The 12,412-nt window shown below is 48.1% G+C and overlaps 1 protein-coding gene across 4 annotated transcripts in view; it reads left to right on the plus strand.

Moving 5' to 3' along the window:
• The first annotated feature begins 2,493 nt into the window (after window positions 1-2,493).
• The window catches only part of ELFN1 (extracellular leucine rich repeat and fibronectin type III domain containing 1), a 282,167-nt gene continuing 272,248 nt past the window's right edge, over window positions 2,494-12,412 (plus strand). For 2 of the 4 annotated variants that reach the window (XR_008311980.1, XM_053276162.1), the window contains exon 1: window positions 2,494-2,636. The gene's annotated coding sequence lies outside the window, so the exon portion shown is untranslated. Of the gene's footprint in view, window positions 2,637-4,731; window positions 4,826-9,235; window positions 9,363-12,412 lie in introns of those variants that run through there. The other 2 variants (XM_053276166.1, XM_053276165.1) reach the window with 2 other exon arrangements.

The following is a 12,412-nucleotide window of genomic DNA, read 5'->3' on the forward strand; positions in this document are numbered from 1 at the left end:
TTGCATATATTTTTCACAATGTATTTACTGGACTGAGTTGTGTGTGTTCAGCTTGGTGGGTGGATCATTTTTGTTTCTCGTTGATCCTAGTCAGGTTCATTTATCTGCTTGGTAGAGAAGTTTAGCCCAAGAGATTATCTGGAGACAGTAGGCTGAGTGTGAAAAACAAAGAATTATTAAGAATCTAAAACATCACATAGTCAGAGAGAAAAACACAGAACAACAGATCCAAGCAGAAACTAGCCTTCAACAACTGATCAGTTCTAACTGATTCTGGCTCTGGGCTTACTTTGCTTCCCTTTCAGGATCTGGAAGTATACATAGGAGCATAGGAAGCTGCCATATACTGAGTCAGACCCTTGGTCCATCTAGCTCAGGATTGTCTACACTGACGGGCAGCAGTAGCTTCTCCAAGGCTGCAGTCAGGAGTCTCTCTCAGCCCTGTCTTGAAGATGCTGCCAGGGAGGGAACTTGGAACCTTTATGCTCTTCCCAGAGTGGCTCCATCCCCTAAGGGGAATATTTTACTGTGCTCACATGTAGTCTCCCATTCAAATGTAATCAGGACAGACCTTGCTTAGCAAAGGGGACAATTAATACTTGCTACCTAATGGTGCAGGGCAGAAATGACTTGCCTAGGGAGCCAGAGGTTGCTGGTTCGCATCCCCACTGTTATGTTTCCCAGACTATATCGGGCAGCAGCAATATAGGAAGATGCTGAAAGGCATCATCTCATACTGTGTGGGAGATGGCAATGGTAAGTGTGCCGTCAAGTCAATGTCGACTCCTGGCCACCACAGAGCCCTGTGGTTTCCTTTGGTAGAATACAGGAGGGGTTTACCATTGCCATCTCCCACGCAATATGAGATGATGCCTTTCAGCATCTTCCTATATCGCTGCTGCCCAATATAGGGGTTTCCCATATTCTGGGAAACATACCAGCAGTGAGTCGAACCAACAACCTCTTGCTCCCTAGGCAAGTTATTTCCCCGCTGCGCCATTAGGTGGCAATATCTCTAGCATCTCATACTGTGCGGGAGATGGCAATGGTAAACCTCTCCTGTATTCTTACCAAAGACAACCACAGGTCTCTGTGGTTGCCAGGAGTTGACACCGACTCAAATGCACAACTTTAACTTTACCAGTTCTCCACCCCCACCTTCTATAGAAGGTGGGGACCTTCTATAGATGCCAAAATGGTGTGCATTCTAGTGCCACATTTTAGGTATATATGCTTAGAAGTAAGATCCAGTCCTGTCAATGAGACTTACTCCCAAACAAATGAGGACAGAACTGGGATGTAGGCTTTGGATGCTTTTGGAAATTGATTGAACTCATCATGTGGAGCTGGGATTCCTCCAGTTACTTTGGGGAAGGTCCATCGAAAAGGCCAACTCAGGAAAGGGATGAAAGAGGGGGAGAAGAGAAAGCACCATAAAGCCATTATATAAATCTTGGTTGCAACCCTGAATTGAACACTTCATCTCACTCCCTCTCCAAAATGATAGCAGAGCTGGAAAAGGTGTAGGTCAAGCCACTGGCACACCTTGTTGGTGAGAAGAAACATCTGGGGGAAGTGTCCAGGGCTTTTAGGTCAGGGAAAATGATGACTAAGGAAGAAAGATGGAATAGAGGTCTATAGCATTATGAACAGGTCAGAGGAGTGGGCAGAGAAACACTTTCCCTCTCATCCCATAATACTAGAATTCACAGTCATACAATGCATACCACAAATATGTATATACTGCTTTCCAGCAAAAGTTCCCAAAGCGGTTTACATAGAGCAATATAAATAAATAAGTGAATAAATAAATAAAATGGCTCCCCTTTCCCCAAAGGGCTCACAACCATCTCAAAAACCAACATATGATAGATACCAGCCAGCAACAGCCACTGGAGGGATGCTGTGCTGGGGATGGGTAGGGCCAGTTATATTTATATTTAGCTCTCCCCCTGCGAAATACAAAAGAATCACCACTTTAAAAGGTGCCTCTTTGCTTAGTTACCAGGGGGAGTCATTCAATCAAGTTGGTTGCCAGTGGGTCCAGGTCAGGCAAAAACTCCTCTTCTGGACTAGGTCCTTTAAGTTCCCTTCCAACCCCTGATCATCTCCTCCTCCTCCTCATTCTTGTTCATCATCATCACCATCATCTACAACTTTGCTGCTTCTTCCCCAAAGCCTATTTAAATAATGAAATTCACTATCACTGGTGACAACCACTGTCAATAAATGGAAGACAGGTCCATCGACAGAGGTTTGCCAAAGTAAGGCATCACAATCTCCATGTTCAGAGGGAGTGTGCTTTCTGAGTTCAAGATACCGGGGACAGGAATGGCCGATACTCTTCTGTCTTAAGAGCTTCCCAGGAGCGTCTACTCAAGAGGAGGACTAGAAAGAGGTCTACTCAAGAGCCACATTTGCTGGAAGGAAACAGGGTGTGGCTCTGACAAGCCTTATATCAGCCAGTTCCTGTGAGCAGAGCCCTGCTGGTAACAACAGTTTGTTACAGGGAAGATTGTTCTCTGCCTCCTCCAGACTCTTAGATGGGCTCTGTCTCCTATCAATTGTCTCCTGTCTCCTTGAACTGTATCTCTGGAACCTGCTCCTCCTTGAGATTCTTCTGGCTGCCTGAAACAGTGAGTACAACATCAGCCCTAGACACAGGTGTCACAGCTCCCTTCCCATGGGTGTCCTCCTCCAACCCTAGTCCATCGGAATGATAAGCATTTCAAGTATTAAATATAATTGGGGAGAGCCTCTATCCTCCAAAGCCTCCGTTCCAGTCCCAGCCGAGCTACTGATTCACTCATTGAGCCTCGGGCAACTCGGGTGCCTTTGAGCTTTTCTTCCTTGCAACTAGAGCACAAAATGTTTGGGAGGAAGCCAGAAGGTGTGCTGTGCAGGGAGAAACTGATGGCAAAGCCATGAAGAAGCAGTTAGTTAGTTAGTTAGTTAGCTGATTTCTATACCGCCCTTCCAAAAATGGCTCAGGGCAGTTTACACAGAGAAATAACAAATAAATAAGATGGATCCCTGTCCCCAAAGGGCTCACAGTCTAATAGAAACATAAGATAGACACTAGCAACAGTCAGTGGAGGTACTGTGCTGGGGCTGGATAGGGCCAGTTGCTCTCCCCCTGCTAAATAAAGTTAAAGACACTGTGGTGGTCCTTTCAAGGAGCACATTATTAATGTAGCAGGTCCCTGTGGAGTTTCTGGAGACAGCCAGCAGTATTCCCTGCAACAGGGATTCCCAGATGTTATATTGACTACAACTCCCATAATCCTCTTTTGGCCAATGCAGCTGGGGATTATGGGAGTTGTAGTTGAGAAGATCTGGGAATCCCTGCTGCAGGAAACATTGACAGCCAGCCCCTGTTTCCAGAAGCTTTCTACCTGCTCCTCTTCAGCTTCTTTCTTCTTTCTATGCAATCTCACACCACCTTCTTTATTGCCTGTTCTTCTCTCGAGGCAATGTGATGCCATCTCTCTAGCCATTACCCCCACTGAGAGTCATGATTTGTTTCCCTTGGTCTCCACAAGGCCATCCCTCCACAGCTTTGCATGCATCGGAGTAACCATGCAAAAGAAGACTGAAGCCTTTACTGATTTTGGTTCCTGAGCATTTGACGGCCCGAGTGTGTCTCAGAAGCGCAGCCCTCGGCTATGAGCTCCCAGTGGAAGGCTGCTGTGTTTAACTGGTGCTTCAGTTAATCTGTTTTAAATTAATGGACTCAAAAGATACCTCCAATTAATCAGGCAGCAGCTTTTTAAGGAATATTATAATTTTAATACAGATGCTTAGAAAATTCAGACGGCAAGCACCATCTAAAAAAGAGGCATTCTGACTTCTGTTACACAGAAGAGAATGCATCTTCTTGGGATGCCTCTTCTGCTATGACATCATGTGTGTTTGTCATATAAAAACAAAGCCAGCATGCTTTCAACTTCAGAACTATTGTGTTTTTTCCCCAATGTAAGCATTACAGAAGCAGTAGTGATATTAAGTCACATGATTCCTTCCACTATAGCACAAATAAGATCTGTTTATCCATAAAAGAAACAAGTCGAAAAACCTCAATTTCTTCTAGAAAGGAAGAGACAGAGAGAGAAGCATTCTTTTGTAGAAAGAATGGTGGCAGCTTTCCAGAGTCTCGGCTATCCTGGCAGCAACTTGAAGATTCAAAATCAGTATTCTTAATTATAACCAGCATCATCCAGCTTCATATGCACACATGTCCTGCTTTTGAGCAAAGTGGGACAGACGAGATAATATTAAGCAGGATGCCCACCGCATGGGGGATTCCTTCAATCCTTGATGCTGAAAGGCTGCCTGAATCATATTATAATCCACCAAAGGCGAAGAAAATCTTCCCTGGTGGGTCTATTGCTCACTTCCAGCACTTGCAACCATTAGTTTGCAAAACCTTATTCAATTTCTACTGGAGTCCTATACCAGAAGGTCTGTATGCACTTCTATGCAGGTTCATGTAGTCCATAACAAAGAAAATTCTGATCAGATTCAAAATATTTATCTGTGTGCCTTTAGGAATAGCATAGCCAACCTTCTCCCAAGCAATTCTAATTATATAGCTTTGAATTCAATTCCCAGATGAATTAATAAAGCAAGGAGAGACCTCCTCTACACACTTCTATAAAGGAACCATGGCCTGAGCCAATGATCCCTTTCTGTTGTGATCCCATTTAGGATGCATTCTCACGATCACAATGCTCCTGGTAAAAAATGTTAATCAGAATCGGCAAGCCTTGTGGAGCTGATTGCGAGAGCGCAGAATTTCAGGGCAATCCTGGTCCAACCACTCCAGGTAACAAGCATTTAACTAAGGAAGGTAACTAGGATTCAGTAGAGCTGATCTCACAACCGTTAAGTGGGTAAGGAAAGCATCCTACCCAGTGTTCCCTCTAACAGGGATTCCCAGATATTGTTGACTACAACTCCCAGAATACCCAGCTGCAATAGCCTGTACTTGGGGATTCTGGGAGCTGTAGTCAATAACATCTGGGAATCCCTGTTAGAGGGAACACTGATCCTACCCAGCGTTGGGAGCTGTAGGTGCTCCCAATTTTCAGTTGTGTGTGAGCTGAAAAATAGGGTGGAGGAAGGGAGAGCAATTGTGTAGGAGGTGGGTGTGGGTTCTAACACTGTCCTCCTACCCAGCAAATTACCAAGGTAAATGGAGGAAACTCCATTGGAGCCTTCACCCGCCTCCCATAGAATCACCTCCGCTCATTGAACCTAGACCCGTGCACAACCAAAAGTCAGGAGTGTGATTTTTCACATAAAGCTGAGTGGGATGCATGTCACAGGAACATGGGAACACAGGCACCTGCCTTCTGTTGAGTCTGACCCTTGGTCCACCTAGCTCAGTATTGTCTACCCAGACTGGCAGCGGCATCTCCAAGGTTGCAAGCAGGAATCTCTCTCAGCCCTATCTGGAGATGCTGCCAGGGAGGGGACTTGGGACCTTCTGCATGCAGATGCTCTTCCCAGAGCGGCCCGATCCCCTAAGGGGAATATCTTCTATGTAGTTTCCAATTCAAATGCAAACAAGTCAGACCATTGCTCCATCTCGCTCAGTCTTGTCTACCCAGACTGGCAGCGGCTTCTCCAAGGTTGCAGGCAGGAATCTCTCTAGCCCTTTCTTGGAGATGCTGCCAGGGAGGGAACCGGGAACCTTCTGCTCTTCCCAGAGCGGCCCCATCCCCTAAGGGGAATATCTTGCAGTGCTCGCACATGGAGTCTCCCATTCCAATGCAACCCAGGGTGGACCCTGCTTAGCAAAGGGGACAATTCATGCTTGCTCCCACCAGGCCAGCTCTCCTCCCATTAGCGTTCAACCAGGATCCTTATGATGGCGAGAACACAGCCTTTATTTACCAACCGGGTTTTTTCTTTCTTTTGCCCTCTCCCCAAGGCGCGAGTGGCTTGCATACATTTTTCAGTGGGAGAGCTGCGGTTGAGAGACGGCTTGCCTACAACCAGCTGCTCAGATGACTGCCAAACTGAGACTAATGCCCGTGATTCCTGAGTCATCCTAGCATCAGCTCCCCACCGCGCCAGCAGCAAGCGGTGCTATTTGAGGGCGAGGCATTAGATACCCACCCAGGGCAGTTCTCTGGGAGGGAGGCGGTTGCCTGGCTGGGATGCTCCCAACTCGCTTCTCCTGCGGCTGGAGATCTTTACTATCCCCATGGCTAAGGCAGGGAGGAGGTTGCCACTCTTCTGCTTGCAACGCCTTCCGCTGGATACTGCTTGGATATCTCATGATTCCAGGAGAAACAGAGCCGAGGAGGAATAAGCTGCGATGGAGCCTTTTGGTATCTTTCCCTTTACATCAGGGCTGGGTGAGCCTATATAGAAAGCTGCCACCTACTGAGTCAGACCTTTGGTCCAGCTAGCTCAGTATTGTCTACTCTGGCCGGCAGCAGCTTCTCCAAGGTTTCTGGCAGGAGCCTTTCCCAGTGCTACCTAGAGATGCTGCCAGGGAGTGAACCTGGGACTTCCTGCGTGCAGAGCAGATTCTCTTCCACTGAGCTCTGGCCCTGTCCCTGAAATGCTCTCTCCCCTGCAATTTACCACGGAAATCGGAAGACAGGAAACTGTTCGAGAGCTTGGAGGGGAGATTTCTGTATCTACCCCAGCCGGAGAAGGGGAAGTGCACAGGCAAGGAGAGCCCTGCGCACTGATGTTGTCTGTAGACGTGGAGTGGAAGTTCTAAGTTGAATCGTTGATTTAGGAAATCCGTCAGGGAGAGAGAGAAGGCCTACATGCCTTGCTGCTAGATACGCACAGGAAGAGGGAGACGAAGGAAGTCTCTCTCTTTGGGTGAGAGGATGGAACCTGAGACTCTCAGTCTAACAAAGGGGAAGGAGAGTAGAGAGAGCATAGTCAAGAGAGGGGATTCTCTTGCTCACTATCTCTAAACCTAGGGCCAGAAGAGGTCAATCGGGTAGCTACTGGTGCTAAGAGTTGGTATCATCAGGTGCTGCCTTCTACCCGGTCAGACCCTTGGTCCATCTAGCTCAGTATTGTCTACACTGACTGGCAGCATCTCCCCAAGGTTTCCTGGAGATGCTGCCAAGGATTGACACCTTCTGCTCCGCACGCAAGCAGATGCTCTTCCACTGAGCTGCAGCAGCCCCATCCCCAAAGCTCTTCTGTACTAAGTCAGAAATCATAAAATTGTGAATGTAATATATATTGTGGCGGGGGGCGTGATGAAAGTTGAGCTGGTCTGGTGGTAGCCAGCATGACTTGTCCCATTAGCTAAGCAGGGTCCACCCTGGTTGCATATGAATGGGAGACTAGAAGTGTGAGCACCGCAAGAGATTCCCCTCAGGGGATGGAGCCACTCTGGGAAGAACAGAAGGTTCCAACTTCCCTCCCTGGCAGCATCTCCAAGATAGGGCTGAGAGAGATTCCTGCCTGCAACCTTGGAGAAGCTGCTGCCAGACTGTGTAGACAATACTGAGCAGAATGGTCCAATGGTCTGACTCAGTATATGGCAGCTGCCTATGGTCCTATGAGTTGTAGTTCAGCAACTTCAGGTTGGGAATCTCTCTTCTAATCCAATATTGCAACTTTCCCTTATAGGAAAGTTACTCCAGGTCCCAGACCATTAGGAACATAGGAAGCTGCCTTCTACTGAGTCAGACTCTTGGTCCATCTAGCTCAGTACTGTCTACACCAGGGCTGCTCAACTTCAGCCCTCCCGCAGATGTTGGCCTACAACTTCCATCATCCCTCACTATTGGCCAATGTGGCTGGGGATGCTTGGAGCTGTAGTCCAAAAACAGTTGTGGGGGGTGGGAGGGCAAAGTTGAGCAGGCCTGGTCTACACTGACTGGCAGTGGGTCTCCGGGGTTTCAGGCAGGAGTCTCTCCCAGCCCTGCCTGGAGCTGCAAAGGATTGGCCCTTCTGCATGCAAAGCAAATGCTCCTCTGTGACCATCCCCAGCCTAGTGCACAGCATGATATAAGGTTCTCTTCTCTTTAGCATGGGGAGAGCAACTGGCCCTCTCCGCCCCCAGCACAGCATCCCTACAGTGGCTGTTGGTGGTATCTGCCTTATGTTTCTTTTCAGAACTGTGAGCCCTTTGGAGACAGGTAAAGGTGAAGCATGCCGTCAAGTCAATGTCGATTCCTGGCATCCACAGAGCCCTGTGGTTGTCTTTGGCAGAATACAGGAGGGGTTGACCATTGCCTCCTCCCGCGCAGTATGAGATGATGCCTTTCAGCATCTTCCTATATTGCTGCTGCCCAATAGAAGTGTTTCCCATAGTCTGGGAAACCTACCAGCGGGGATTCAAACCAGCAACCTCTTGATCTTTAGGCAAGTCATTTCCCCGCTGTACCATTAGGTGGCTTTGGAGACAGGGGACCTTCTTATTTATGTATGCATTTTTCTATGTAAACTGCTTTGGGAACTTTGAGTGAAGAGTGGTATATCAATATCCATTGTTGTCGTCGTCGTAGTAGTAAAACCTTCCCTTCAATTATTCACGTTCTGCGTGGACTGCGGACCAGAGATCTCCAATCCTGGCACTTTTTCACTCTGATTAAAACCACTTGGACAACACTCTTCATTTCGCAATGGACAACGAGGAGAAGCCAAGAAGAAAACTAATCAGACAAAAACCTTTGAAATCCTCCCACCCCCCACCCGCTGTAAACACACACACACACACCCTGCCCAATGCTCTCAGCCAGCCACGTTTCCCACCAGAGACCATTTGCCAGGGATGACAAAATTGTATCATGGGAACCGGGGCAAAGTGGTGTGCGAATGTTCAGCATTGCTACAGTGAAGCCTTTCAAAATGAAATGCTGGAAATAGGGAGGGGGTTTCTGTGTGTGCACTTTCCCCCCGACATGTAAAATATCTTGGCTGTTTGCAAAACAGTTCTTAAATACCATAAGGCATAGTTGACTTCGGAGACTAACAGCCTGTAGAATGTCATCTTAAAAAAAAAAAAAAATCCAATTAAGCTAGATGTTAGGAAAGCTTCAAAAAACAAAGTCTCTTAAATACATAGCATGGGGGGTTGGGAAGGAGGGGAACCCTACTTCTGGATTCAACCAAACCATCGTTTTTCTAGATATTCCCAGTTGTGACTGTATCTGTTACTCCAAGCAAGCGGACTGGAGGCAAAGTGGCCTGGTGGTCTTCCAGAACAATTTATGACTCCCCGCTACTCCCAAGAACGATCTACTGCAGGGGTTCTCAGCATTGGGTCCCCGGACATTGTTGGACTACATCTCCCATCACCCCCTGCCACAAGCTCTGGTTTAATCTGGCAACCTCTGGCTTAATGTGTCTGCAGATTGACTTCTGTGCTCCAGGTACCACCTCTCCAGCCGAAGGCCATTGTGACTGGGGATGAAGGGAGCAACATCTCTGGGGGCCCAAGGCTGGCTACCCTTGCAGTAATGTGTCTATAAGCCATCTCCTCCGCTCCAGGTCCTTGCCACCTCTCCAGCCTGGAGAGATGCCCTTTGCCAACCCTTCGTCCTCGGCACCTGACACCCCGCCCCCCGCCACTCTGTGAGCAATTTTTTTAAAAATGGAATTTATGAATTGAATTATTGATGGATTTTTTGAGTTGGTTTATTCATGAAGCCGGCTTATCCAGTGTCAGGGGGCCTTGCTTTGTTTTTATGTGACCTGAGGTTGTTCCCCCATGATTTTTTCATGAGCAGATGTCGTCATTGGGTTCAGTTTCCCACTCGATCATTTAAGAGACATTATGGGTTATGAGGGCCAGAAGGAAGCAGGTCAGTTTACCCATTTAGCTTATTGGGACCTTGAACCAGACACCTGTGTTGGATGCCCAACTGAATGTGAATTTACAGTCCATTGATGCTTGTTACAGAAATGTATCCTGGTACATCCATAAAAATATGGGCTGTCCTTAGGAGAAGATGGAATTCCCTATGGAAGAGAGAATTCCTTAACATTATCTATGGAATAGAGAGTGTGGAATTCTCTGCCACAAGATGTGGTGACAGCCAACAAGCTGGGTGGCTTTAAGAGGGGTTTGGATACATTCGTGGAGGAGAGGTCTATCAATGGCTACTAGTCTGAGGGCTATAGGCCACCTCCAGCCTCAGACTGAGGCAAAAGGCAGGGGAGCAACAGCAGGAGAGAGGGCATGCCCTCCACTCCTGCCTGTAGGCTTCCAGCAGCATCTGGTGGGCCACTGTGTGGAACAGGATGCTGGACTAGGTAGGCCTTGGATCTAGAACATGTTTTTATGTTCTAAAAGAAACACACACATACACAGTGCTTATAAGCAAAAAACTTTATTCTAGGTGTGAAGAGAAATCTAAATCTGTGCTGCTGATTTACTTGGGGGAAAGATACTCTTGGTTCTCATTATTTTCGTCCTGAGGGAATACCACCTCAAGTCATTTACGGTGTAGGAAGGAAACCAAAGCTTCATATCCTAGTGTTGGCCCAAACCATAGACAGCCTGACAATATGAAGAATTTGCTAAAGAGGGTAGAGATATTAGGACCCAGGTGGATGGACTCGAGGACAACAGCAATGAATGCACCACTGAGAGACCTTAGAGGCCAAGTGGAAGGCAGATCATCCTGGAGAGAATAATCTATCTATGTGGTCACTAAGAGCTGAATCCGACTTGACAGCACTTAATCAATCAATCAATCAATCAAAGTGAATATTGCACAAAAGGACTCCAAATGGGGGGGGGGAAACACCCTCTCTTTTTTTCCTGTCTTGTCTCTGTTGTTTCATAAGAACACAAGAACAGCCCTGCTGCATCAGGCCCAAGAATGCCCATCTAGTCCAGCATCCTGTTTCGCACAGTAGCCCACCAGATGCTGCTGGAAGCCACAGGCAGGAGTTGAGGGCATGCCACCTCTCCCGCTGCCACTCCCCTGCAACTGGTACAAAGAGGTACTTTGAGGCTGGAGGTGGCCCACAGCCCTCTGACTAGTAGCCGTCGATAGACCTCTCCTCCATGAAGTTATCCAACCCCCTCTTGAAGCCATCCAGGTTGTTGGCTGTCACCACATCTCGTGGCAGTGAATTCCACAAGTCGATTATGCGTTGTGTGAAAAAGTACTTCCGTGTGTTGGTCCTAGATTTCCCGGCCATCAATTTCATGGGATGACCCCTAGTTCTAGTGTGATGGGAGAGGAAGAATAATGTCTCTCTATCCACGTTCTCCACACCATGCATGATTTTATAGACCTCTCTCATGTTTATCTTTTCCAGTCCAGCCATTACCGTTGCCATGTCACAATTTAGTGTGACCCACAATTGGGTAGAGAGATGCAGTCTGGGCTAGTATTGGTTCTCAATGGCTCCTGTGAATGACTGAAATTGGCCAGAATATTGTGGGGGCAAGTCTCCTGAGGGCTCACCCTAAAGAAACAGGAGTAAATATGCACTTTGCAGGACAGGGGATGGAGCGTTTGTAGGGCAGGGAAGATGTGACCCCTCAAACTCTGAAAACCTTATTCCAACCCTCCCTCTAGTTTTTGGGATTTCAGCAGTCATGGCTCCTTCTAATGGGCCAAGGGGGCGCTAAAGGAGGCAACTTGGGTTGCACATCTCTCTCCCACCCTGCCTGAGAGCTGCGCTGCCTGCAGGCTGGCCATTCATCAGGTAGAGCTTGCGGTTAACTGTGCAGCTCTACCTGATGAATGGCCAGCCTGCAGGCGGCATGGTTCTCGGGCGGGGCGGGAGAGAGAGGAGCAACCTGAGCTGCTGCCGGGAAGCAGAGGTTGGCCCGCCTCCTTTGCCCTCCCCCGTCCCCAGCTTGTTATTAGGGGCCGCTACTGGATTTCAACAGGCATTGCTCTCTAAGGCTCTCAGGCAGCTTCAAAATCCACAAGGACTAGAAACTTGCTCTTTTAAACAAACATGAAAAAACACTGCCGTCTTTAGGAAGGGGAGGAGAGCTGGACTTGTGGTAGCAAGCCTGACGTCCCCTTTGCTAAGCAGGATCCACCCTGGTTTGCATTTGAATGGGAGAGTACACGTGAGCACTGCAGCATATTCCCCTTAGGTGGTGGGACTGCTCCGGGAAGAGCACCTGCATGCGTGCATGCAGAAGGTTCCAAGTTCTTTCTCCTGGTGGTGCCGAGAGAGACTCCTGCCTGCAACCTTGGAGAAGCTGCTGCCAGTCTGGGTAGACAATCCTGAGCTAGTTGGACCAATGGTCTGACTCGGTAGAAGGCAACTCCCTCTGTTCCTTTGAAGCGGAAACGTGCCGCTGATGCCACGTTGTTTTTTCACCCCCTGCGCCTAGGGGAGTGCAGCACCTCCGCAGCCCCATATATATCTACATCTAGTTTTGATCTCCCCTGGTCTCCCCGCAGGAGGCAGCGTGGGTGCTGACAGACATGCAGCCACCTTTCCG

Source organism: Hemicordylus capensis, chromosome 13 (genome assembly GCF_027244095.1).
Source record: "Hemicordylus capensis ecotype Gifberg chromosome 13, rHemCap1.1.pri, whole genome shotgun sequence".
Classification (NCBI taxonomy): Eukaryota; Metazoa; Chordata; class Lepidosauria; order Squamata; family Cordylidae; genus Hemicordylus; species Hemicordylus capensis.